This window comes from Rattus rattus, chromosome X, assembly GCF_011064425.1.
Source record: "Rattus rattus isolate New Zealand chromosome X, Rrattus_CSIRO_v1, whole genome shotgun sequence".
Taxonomy (NCBI): Eukaryota; Metazoa; Chordata; class Mammalia; order Rodentia; family Muridae; genus Rattus; species Rattus rattus.
The window spans coordinates 107,208,877-107,221,148 of NC_046172.1; the positions used below are offsets into that span (position 1 = coordinate 107,208,877).

The 12,272-nt window shown below is 37.5% G+C and overlaps 1 pseudogene; it reads right to left on the bottom strand.

Annotated features, from left to right (window-relative positions):
- Positions 1–7,041: 7,041 nt before the first annotated feature.
- Positions 7,042–11,727, bottom strand: LOC116888137 (annotated as a pseudogene).
- Positions 11,728–12,272: the final 545 nt, after the last annotated feature.

Below are 12,272 nucleotides of genomic sequence, written 5' to 3' on the forward strand. Positions count from 1 at the left end.
CTGCAGCTCAACAGAAAATGAAAATATTTAGTTATCTATCCTACCAAAGGCAAGGCTCTACTAAAAAAAAAAAAAAAAAAAAAAAAAAAAAAAATCAGATGACAAAATCCCGGTATACTGTTTTAAAGGTCAAGTATACAATTAAAAAATATTCAGCTCTCACTAAAATTCATGCATGACAGTTGAGTAATAGGAGATCCTTAAGCCTCAAAAAGGACCATTATGTGGATCCCAGTGGAAGAAATGTTATTTGTTTTGTTTTGCTTTGAAGACTATATATCTTATATACCTCCCCAAACTGGGCAATGGGCAAAGAGACAGTTGGTGGTTGTGTTCTTTTATTAATCAAAAGCATTCTTTTGTTCATCTTAGCTTAATGCCTGGCTTTGTTACCAAAGCTCTTTTACACCCAGGACTCATAAAAATCAAATCAAGTCCAAGCACATAGTGAGAAGAAGAAAGACAGACAGAGACCTGTAGACTGCTATGCCACCCACAGACATGCCCTCCAACACATGCCCCAGACAGACCATAGACACCTGCTTGACCTCATACGGTTCAGCAGTGATGGAGGATGTCACGCTGGGGCCTGGCAAGCACTCGGAAGATCAGGCTCTGCCCCTCACCCAGGCAGCAGAGTAGACCTGGCCCTGGTGGTAGGGGTGTCGGTAAGTTGTTCTTAGGGTTTGATGCCTGAGAGTTAGGAAAGCTTCGCAGATGGTCATGAGCTGGGGAGAGCTAGCCCCTTACCAGCTGCAGCATTAAGAAGAGCAGACCCTGCACCTTACCTTCACAGCAGAGAAGCGCTGGCACTAGTAGTGGGGATACAATGAGATATCCCCAAGGGAAAGAACAGAGAAGAGCTTGTCCTGCTACTGAGTAGGTCAAAGACCTGGCCCCAGGGTCATGAGAACAGATGAGCTGTCCCTGCCTCTTAGGGCTGTAACAATCAGGAGAGCTGGCCCCACATGTCACCTGAGCACCAAATTATAGCTAGTTCTCATGGCTCTGGTGCTCATGAGCCAACCCTGCTGGTGTGAGCCAAGGAGAACTGGCCTGGGTGGTCTGGGATGGAGAGGAGGCCCTTTGACCCTTCACCCCTCACCACCTGAGGTAGTAGAGAGGGCTGACCCCAGGGTCATGAGAGATGATTAACTTGCCCTGCCCCTCACTGGCTGCAGCACTCAAGAAAGCAGGCCCTGTACCTTTCCTGGGCAATGATGGCTAAGTCATGGGGGAGCAATTCCTGAGGGTATTGAGTGCAAGATAACTGCTCCAGCCCCTCACAGGCTACAGCTCTTGGGAGAATGTGAAGGGATAGGAATTTGAGTGGGATTGGGGGAGAAGATGGGTAACTCACAAAGAATCAATAGAAAGTTAAAAACAAGGTAACATACTATAAAGACGATAATTCTGAATAAGTGAATGTATCAGCTCTTTATTTTGTGTTAGATAATTTACTTTCAATGAATATATTAAAGACAATTACCAGTGAAGTAAAATAAATTAAAATCCGTGATGTTATTGTTGTTTGATTTTTTTTTTGTTATTTTGTTATTTTTCTTTTCTTTGTGACAGGGTCTTACTAGCCTGGCACTCACTATAGGTGACCTGCAACGTTTAGTAGTCCTCCTACATTACCTCCACCACCCCAATTGAAATTAACAAGTATTCACCATACCTGGTTTGTCACTTGAGTATCAAGGGTTGATGAAGTTGTTGTTGTCATTTATTCCTGAAATTTGATTGTTGTTATGAAAGGATAGAAAGAAGATGGAATTTTTTAGAAGACTAATTTTGAACTTAAGTACCTGGTTCTGAACCCTGACAGATCACAATGGACAAAGCTCCAATTTATGCAGAATTGGGCTTATTCAGTACACTGCCTTAGTAATTCTAGATTCAGCGTGAGTTAAACTATACAATGCTCAAATAATTTGTGGTCTTCTAGTGACACTCTGAATCATTCATGCTATTATTTCTCCCAGGAAAATTAATAGTCTTAATTATTGAGATTTTTTCTGGTTCCTGTTAATGTTTAGTAGAAAAAGTACTTGGTCATCCTCTTTTACAGGAGAATGAATAACCTGAAGAGAATTATATAAAAGCTCAGAGTGTTCTAGATTTGACATGATAATAGTAGATTCTGTACTACTAGGGAAAGAAACTGTTAACTCAAATCAAGAGTCTAAACACATCTTTGGCTGTGGTATATAACTTTTAATACAATCACGGGATAATAAAGATACCAACCTGGTTTTAGAATAGACTGACATTTAGTTAGATGTCATGTAGGTCTACCTCACAGAGGATAGATTGCGCAGTAGAACTTGTTCCCTGTATCTACAAGCCAAATGTGTTTTCAGAGCTTGAGAGACTCATCTACTTGCTGTAGAAACCTCAAATCCAGCATCCCAAGAATGAAACTTCTCTCCTATTCCAATGATTACTGCATCAGCTGCTTTATCTGTCTTGCTACCATCTAGGCAAATAAGCGAATCCTAGAAATATCCTTGATTCTTTCTTTTCATAGTTCAGAACTGAGGTTCGAATAGAAAGAGGATTCAGTGCAGCAGAAATTATATCGTTTCTCAAAGTAATATCAGCAGCAGGAAAAGCAACTCAATGTTGACAGCAGTGCAACCTGAAGATCACTCTCAGATCCTCCGGGGATCTCTACTTGAGTGCACCTGAGTTGCTGATGTCCAGCACAGTAGATCATTTCCAGAAGAATCATATTAAAGCATAGTCAGTGTTTATTGACTAAGCAGAAAGACAAGACGCACTTGAATAATGTCAAGTTCAAGCCACAGAGAGAAGCATAACTAAAGGACACAAGAAGCTATACATGTTATTTAGGTACTTTGACATCACTTAATCTGATGCTAAATTTAAATATTGGGGAATGCATAGATTCTTATTTTTGTTTACCTCTTAATTGTACCCTTGAAGAGGAAATTTCAGGCATATTGCTCCAGTGTATAAGCAGAAAAGGAAGCACTAGTACAAACAAAATATTCACCAAGAGAATCCCTACTTACACACAAGCCAAATGCAATTGATCTGAAGGTATATTTCATCTAGGATTGTTAAGTTAATCTCAGATATGATATTTCTCAAAAAGAAGATTATAGCTATTTGCAGGCATGAAGCAATAAAATATTAATTTAAAAACTTACACTTATATTTCTTAGTCCACTATTGCATGTTTTTTACCATTATCATTTTAAATCTCCCATTGTATTTAGTGCTTCTTTATGATGTTTTGGTAAGTCTAACTGCACAAATTTAAAGCAAACTTCAAATACGATAGACCTGACGATATCCATGTCACATTATAAGTACATGAGAAATCAACTAAATCCTTACTCTACCAGGTGGCAGTGGAAAAATAGATGATTACTAGTGACCAAACACTCTTATCTACAAAATTTAATGACATTTACTGACTCTATTTCTCCCCATTCACATATGTCTGTATCACACATGTACATGTATATTCATGAGTGTTGGTTTGCATTAACTGTTAACTTGACATAACCTAGAATGATAATGATCTGGAAAGAATTTTAAAGAGGAATTATCTAGATTGTGGTCATGTCTCTGGAAATTGTTTTCATAATTAGTTGATGTAGGAAGACCCAGTCCATTATGGGAAGTACCATTTCCTAGACAGGCAGTTTTAAACATTACAAGAGAGGGGAAAGCTAACTGAGAGCATGCAACTATGCAAATGGATTAGTGTGTATTTATTTATCAACACTGTAGTATGACTAGCTCTTGATTTCCTGCATTGACTCCCCACAGTGATAGACTATAACCTGGACCTGGAAGCTGAAAATTACTTTCTCCCTTAAGTTACTTTTTGTCAGGATAGTCTATCCTAGTATGTTTATCATATGTCATGACCTAGTAGGATAGTCTGTCATAGTAGAAGATATGAAACTTAGCATGTTTACATGTATATGGGAACACATGTGTATTGAGATCAGAGAGTGCCTTGTGTGTCTTCCTTGATCACTTTCTACTGTTTTATCTGAGGCAGGATATTTCACTGAACCTGGTGGTTCTGAATAGGATTAGTCAAACTAGCCAGCTTGTTCCAGGATCCTTTCCCTCATTCTCTGAACCATCAGCATTAAAAGTGTTTCACTATACTTGCCTGGAATTTCTGTGAGTTATGAAGATTCCCAATTCTGGTCCTCATGCTTGAGAAACCAGGACTTTATGCACTAAGCCATTGTTCTAACCAACATCTAGTTTGTTTTAAATACTTACCTTTATGATATATTGTTTTTGACATCCATAGATAATGTTTATTACGATATAACTATACAGTAAACTCTGTTGAAAATATTTCCTCTTTCAAGGACTTGCCTCTAGTTTCTTTCGTTTTTATATTTGAGATTATAGATTTAACTGTACCTATCTCTGTTTTACCTGAAAAACTGATTAAAAAGCAAATGTTACTAGTAGATAAATAAATTTCATAAGCTTTTGCGTATATGGTAGTACCACCCCCAACCATAGCAAAAATCCTACATTAGTCTTCCTTCACAATTCTTTCAAGTCATTTCTATGCCAGCTTGGTAAGCTTGCCCTGGTATTCTCATATTCTCAGAAACTTCCATTATGCAACTAATTAAACTTTTTATAAGCTCTCTCTCTCTCTCTCTCTCTCTCTCTCTCTCTCTCTCTCTCTCTCTCTGTGTGTGTGTGTGTGTGTGTGTGTGTTGTATGTCTGTGTGTGTGTTTCTATGTGTATGTGATTTACAGCCTCTGTGTATGGAAATAAATTGACAGGGGTCTGCCATATATCTATAGAGTGATGGAACAAATAGACGTTATTATATTTACTCCATACATTTCTCATGAGGAATAAATAAGATGTGGAAGTTCCTCTGAACACAAGTGCTTAACAAGTACCAATTATTATTGCAGTGAATATTAGTAATTAGAACGTTCCCCAAAACCTCTTTTCCCTTTCCAAAAATATATTCTTTCTTCCTTTCCAAGGACAAATGCAAGTTTCAGTGATTTTCTCCAGCTTTAGGAATGAACAGAGAAGCACAACCATCAACTGGGGATTAGAACTAACATGGCTTGCTTCCAGTTCTTCTGATGTGTCCCTAACTCATGCCCTCAAAATGGCTATGGCTTACTCACTCAGCATGCCTAAGAAAAACTTGAAACCAAACTGACCCACAGATGGTTTCTATTGGGCCCACACAATGTTTTAAAAATATTGTTGTATCAGTTGCCAGTATTTTTAAATCAGAAGCTATCATACAAAATACAGTGTTTCTAGTTGCCTTGAAATTTTAGAAAATCTAGCATCAACTGCACTCATATTACTGCTTAACCTTTAGATGGAACGTGAGCTTTCCATTCCTCATTATTTCCATCATTCACGTCCTATATCAAATGAAATTCATCACTTCATTGATGATTTTCTAGTAATTGTGAATTATTTTCTATACTAGTATATAGCATAAATATTAAATGTATAACAAACCATAAATGACCTGAAGCTGGAGACTTTGTAATGAGAGGCTTATTTAACTTACATTTTTGAAGGAAGAAAATTTTTTTTTTTTTGGTTCTTTTTTTCGGAGCTGGGGACCGAACCCAGGGCCTTGTGCTTCCTAGGCAAACGCTCTACCACTGAGCTAAATCCCCAACCCCGAAGGCAGAAAATTTTAAACAAGTTCCCCTATCTGCTCAGTCTACAGCAGATAGCATGACAATGATAATGGTATTTGTAGAAGATACTACATAGTGAGACAGGTAACCAGACATTCAGGCACAGGTGTCAACCCTTGGGAAATAGTCTCATAAGAAGTCCATTAATCCTCTCCAAAATATTGCATCTAATGATGTAAACTACTCTCAGTAGTCCCCAGATCTTAAAAGTTTCACCATCTCAGCAATACAACACTGAGTTTTCCAAGAACAAGATTTTAGGACATGAACCTTTAGGAAATGCATTCAAGCAATTACCAAAGCTTAGTATATCAGACAGGTATTTTTTTTTCTGGTAACATAGTAAGGCAATTACAACTAATATGTTACAGTCAGTGGTTGGCTCTTCCCAACCTTCACAGTTATCATGAAGAAAGCCATTTTGAATGTATAGACGATTCAATACAAAAACTGTGAAATAAAGATTTATACATGGCAAGACTACACTGATAAATGAAAACGGACAAATTTGTCACCATGCCACCTGCCTCAGGAGAAGTGTTAAAAATAGTGCTTTAAGTTGAATGAAAAAAATCTTCAATAATAATATAAAGCATACCAAAGAATAAAAGGTCAGTAAGCAAACTTAAAAAAAAATACAGAATATGACAAACCTCTAATGCTATTACCTAGTCACTTCAAACCCTAGTATATAAGTCAAAATAATAAAAACAGACATCAGTAAAGTTATTATGTATCTTTAAATGTCATTAAAAGTAATTCAGATATGATACAGTATAACATATAATTAATAATACTGTGTAGTATTTCTAAAATTTATTGATAAAGTGTCTTATGTTAAACAGTATAATCATGAGTGAAAAATAAATAAAAATGAAGGAAGTTGGAAAATTTGAAGATGATGAATATGCTTATAAGCTTCCTTTTTATGACACTGCTTCATCTGTTCGTTCATTTGTTTAAAAGCTATCACCTTAATGTAAGCATCTTGACCTGTACCTGCTAGACCCCACAGATATTCTTCCCTGATGAAAGTTTTTACTTCATATGACCAAAGCCACTGGAATTTGTATTCATTTCCCCAAACTTCAAAGTTCCAGCATTGGTGGGCAGATTGGCAAAAGGTGATGCCAGACCACAGACTGTTTCTGGGGTTTTTCTCCCATTGACTTAAAACCTCCAAAACAAAGATAGGAAACACAATGGGCCTGCTGCTCACCTCATATGCTTAGATTTCTAACTCAAGCAGCAAGGGCTTGGGAACTCATGATTTTCGAATAGTAATACATAACTCTGCAGTGTGAGTGGCACTGAGGCTGGCCTGTGAACTTCCCAGTGCTACTGCTGTGGGGCCAGACCTGCCTCATAGCTATCTATCTTCATGTCGTTGAGGCCGAGATCCTCATTTTGGTCAAAGGTACACTTTAACCACTCTACCTTCATCTCCAGATCATCTTCAGGGTCATACATATGCTGCAGGCAATTGTCTCTTGCTGGCTGGATCATTCATGATAAAGTGGGCCTTCATTTTGCCCTTAATGATCCGATCTAACTTCTGGCTAAACTCTTGCAGTTTCTCTAACTGGTCAGGTTTCAAGCTGTTGCCCACTGTGCATAGGTTCTTGCTTATCAATTCTCAGATATCTTTCAGTAGCCCTTCTAGAGTGGTAAAATTGCCCCCCTAAGGACAGCAATTCTCAGTTCAAAACTCAGCTTCAGGATCTCCATGCCACAGTTCTCAGACTTAAGATCATCTCTGAGGGACCTGTGACGTGGAGAGCGATCCTTGTACTCAAGGGCTGTATTGCTTCCCTTGGACCTTCCTTATTAGTCCAATGCCCACAATCCTCGAAGTTGGTGGCCATGATGATACTCTCTTTAAAGAGGAGGGTTTAGACAAGCTTCCTGTTGGTCTAAGCTGGGCCATTGCACCCTGGGCAGTTTGTGTTGAACAGGAGGATTTTGTTTCTAAGGTCTTTCTCTTCCAACTTCTCATTCTTCTGCTTGGACTGTCAGCATCTCAGTTTGCTATAGGTTCTGGTTACAGTATATGATCACCAAGGCAACATATTTGTGCGGAGCTCGTGAGTTGTCTACAAAGCTATTTCCAGAGGGATTTTCGATGATCATATTGCAAAGGGAAGCTTCAGATTGCCTATGAACTCATGAACTCTTTCAGCTATGAAACCTTCCGTTGTCCTTCACGTGGGTTGGTTCTGTTCCAGGCCAGCGATTGTGTGGTTACTCAGTCACTCAATAGCACCCAGATAAAAGCTGGAGTTTCAAAATTCAGCTCAGGTATCCTTGTGGTGGCTGAGCCTGTCTTCACCATTTCTCCATTCAAGCCCTCTTGGCTTCTAACCGTTAAGGTATAGCACACTTCCTGGTCCCAGATCCTGACTGCTGCCTGGATCTTGATGTTGTTCCAGCCACAAGGCTCATAGGAAAAGGAGCTCATGATTATTTCTCTAAGATGACACAACTTCTAATTGCCAATTTATGTATATCAGTTATTTAATACAGCAACATATTTAAATTAAATGATGTAAAAATGAGATTTAACGGGGCATTAGTGACTAGAGGCCCTTCTAGCATCCTGGCATTGGCATAGGTACACACGCTGCAAACACTCAAGTCTATGCACCTATTGAATAAGTGAATAGGCATGGATAAATAAATCTTTAAAGTACCGTAGAAATCTCCTACAAATGTAAATCTGATATTGTTAAGACACAAGAGTGATAATTTCAGAATGGTACATACTAAACTGACATGAAAGCAGAATATCACCCAGTACTTAATTGGATAGACAATTTTTATTATCAATTTTGAGTGGTGCCAGATAAAAAGCTATGATATCTGGACACCTACCATTTGGAAGAATTATAAAAATTACCAGGGATTTTTGGCATTATAATGTAAAGATTCGGGTCTTTCGAGCATCATGAAATGAAATTTTCAGCTCCCAGATTGCCTTTTATTGTCAAAGAACCTACTATCTTCAGAATTAGCCGACTAGCGGAACATGAAGCCACACCCCTGCATGAGGCACTAGTGGGAGTTAATAGTCATTTAACTGGAGGTGGAGATATCATTTCCTTCATTAGTGTATCCATGATAAGTTGTCCATCCATGTCCCAGTAAATAACCTCCCACCTGTGCCCACAGAAGCAGTGCTAATTAAATGCAGTAGGTCAGATACACAAAAAGATCATAAAAAGTAGGAGGAAAACTTGTAGGGAATAAAAAATATCTTAGCGAGAGAGATAGAGGTGAAAAGGATGGAGGATGAAAACAACTAAACTTTATATGCACATATAAAACTGGAAAAGACAGAAGTGAATCATTAGTTATTTAAAGAATAAAAAATATTAACCTATTCCCTTGTTGTCACCTTTAGTCATCAAATATTTTAACTCTCTGTTGAATCAAAGTAGAGTTTTCTCTACCTCTCTATAATTCTATTTCAAATCTTTTTGCAACCAAAAAAAAAAAAAACAAGCTTAATTTTCAAAATCATAGAAGAAACTACTCTCAAGTTTTACATGATTTTTGACTACACATTACAATAAATTGACTAGAAATTGCAGATAAAAATCATTACATTAAACTGACTCGGAATAGCGGAGAAAATTCACATTTTCAGCAGAGAATACTCTGCTCCAATCTTAAGTTTCTCTGTGCTGAATCTCTAAAATATAAAAGGCTATCTTTTCTCAATGAGCTTCTTAAAGGAATGAATGAGTGCTAGTCAAGTGCAAATCAAACAAGCAAGCAATCAAAGGAAGAAAAGACCCATTGCTTGAAATCCAGAGCTATTGCGTAGTTTCTGATTTTTTTTTTAAACTGGCTTATGAGTGGTGATAATTATTCCTTCGTGAACAAATCCAAGGATTGAGCAATACTGCTAAAACTCACAAATGGGGAATTGCTCACAGCAATCATTATTTCATCACGATTAACCCAAAACTAATGGGTTTGGGTTTTTAAATAGCACTTGTGTTTTTCTGTTGCAATTTCCTACTTAATTATAAAAATCACTGCTGGAGCCTACCTGTTAGTTATGGGTTCAATCTGCCAAAATTTTTACCCACATGCATATACTAAGAACCCTGAACTTTTCATGAAGTATCCTTTCAACAGCTGCTAACAGGATTTTCCAAAAGACCTCTCTAGGCCCTGCCACTGACGTACTCTGCATAAAATTTACATTGCTTAAACCTTCCAGATACTAAAATAAAATAAAAAATCTATTTCCATTTAATTAAATGTTTCTGAATACTGCATTAGGAATGCATTATGTATTCTATCTTTCTCTTGTACAGAGTGCAACAAGGTAACAATATTAAAAGGAGGGGATTAGCATGTGGGAACAAATTTCCCCACTGAGTGATTTTAAATAAATCAATCTTTAGAATCTATTTTCATTTAATAATGCAAGAACAGGTTATTATTGGCAAAAGAGATAAATGACAATCACAATCACACCGCTAGCCTACATTCAGTGATGAAATTTTCAAAATTTGTTAATGGGTGTTGTAAATAATTTCTATCCTTTTCTATGCAGCAATTGGCGAAAACATTAATGTCTGATTTCTCTAGAAAGATTTATTATGAATGACTCATTAGTATGAAATAGCAACCAAAGCAATCAGGAGTCAATGAGAAATATTGCTGATTATTGTCAAACGTGAAATTTAAAGTGTTTTGTCGCTTATGAGAAAATTTCATCATGGGTAAAAGTTCTTCAGTTCTGATATTAATTGCATATATTTTCAGTTATGAGGTTTATTTGTAGACTTATAAATCTATAAATTTAAAGTTGTGAAATGAATATATTATATATACATGTTACATTCACATTGTAATGTAGAATTTAGGATAAGCTATAAGCTATCACTGGCTAAATGGTTGCCAGGAAGAAAATTATCAGGTCCTGGATTTAGCTGGAGTGAGTGGCATCGAGGAGATCATCCAGTCACTCTAGACTTCTGGTTCTTCAATTCACTATCTGCAATGCAATGCAGAGTCCCTAAGGGCCCTTCCCAGGTGAATGTTTAACAATTTTTTTTTACCCTATGCATTGATTATATAATAGTCACTATTTAACCTCTAATAGTCCATCAAGATTAGAAAATAGTTTTGATTGCATGACTCATCTTGCACGTAAACAGCTTTCCATTTCTGTAATGAGTAGCCAAGATAAATCAACTGATGAAATGAAAACAATGATTTTCACTTCTAGTTTCAGAGGTACAATCCATCACTGATTGGCCCAGTTGTAAGGCAGTATATTATGGTAAGCAGCACATTGTAGAATCAGATTGTTCACCTTATGGCCATAAAGTGAAGATAGAAAGTCACCATTATTGCACACTTGCTTGGGGTGGAGGTCCTATCTCCCAGTGACTAGAAGTTCCTAGAAGGGACAATACTTTATAATATTGCTACCTCTCAACAGTGTCAAGCAAGAGAATAATACCTTAACATACAAATTATAGCTTTCTCCTCCTGGTCAAAAGAGTTCATGTTCATTTTATAATAAACAATTCATATCATTTCACAGAGTCAACTGTGACTGTTCCAACATTGCTCAAAACCCCATATCCAAAACCTGAGATACCACTTAGTTGTAAATACCAGTAAAAGTCAGGGATAGGGGGAAGTCACATACAAGCAAAATAAAGTGGCATGGGGAAAACGGTCTAACTTCCAAAAGAATAGGGAAGCAACAATGGAGCAGAACAAAGAAAGACTATAAAAATCATCAGGGTAAATATTAAAACCAACATCTGCTTTTGGCATCTGAAACACACTTCGGTAAGATATGGGTTCCAAACAGAGTAGACAATCCAACTCCCATCTCTTTGCTGGATGGAGCCACCATGTCCTCTCTCTTGGATACTTTTATAACACAGTGAAGAGCTATTCTTGTAGGTGTTCCACATTCCTGTATCTCTCTCTACCCCTTTACAGTTCCCGTTGTAGTTTCAGCTTCAGTGTCACAGCTCCATCCTCGACCATGTCAGTTGCTGTTTGCAAAGATACTGTCCCTAGAAGCCACTGCCTGCTCTCCCAAACTTTCCTTCATAAACCCAGTAAACCCTGTCTTTCCTATATTCCACACGTCTTCAAAGCTATTAATAGCAATTTGCAGAAGTGGGGTGATTAAGTCTCTCTAGTCTCTGGTAGGCTACAAGTCATGAGTCCTGAAAAATTAACAGATACTAAAGCCATCCCTTCCCAATGGCTCCCAAATTTTTGTTATGAAAAATTGAATAGTGGAATGGAATCCACAGACCATGGGAGGTTGCATTTCAGGAGGAGGTTTGATTGTTCAGTTAAAAATAGAATCTTAGAATAAAGAAGGCAGAGCCCCTACATAGCGGAAATGGATGCTCCATCATTCTATTTCCACTTTAGTCAAACAGGAAAAGGTTATTTGTTCTGTTCTTCTGTACTCCTGCTGTGTTGGGTTAAAATTTTCTGTTACCAGGTATATTTGTTTGTGACTTTGAAGCTCACCCTTATGTAAAGTCTTTTAAGGCCTGGACACATTGCTTGCAAAT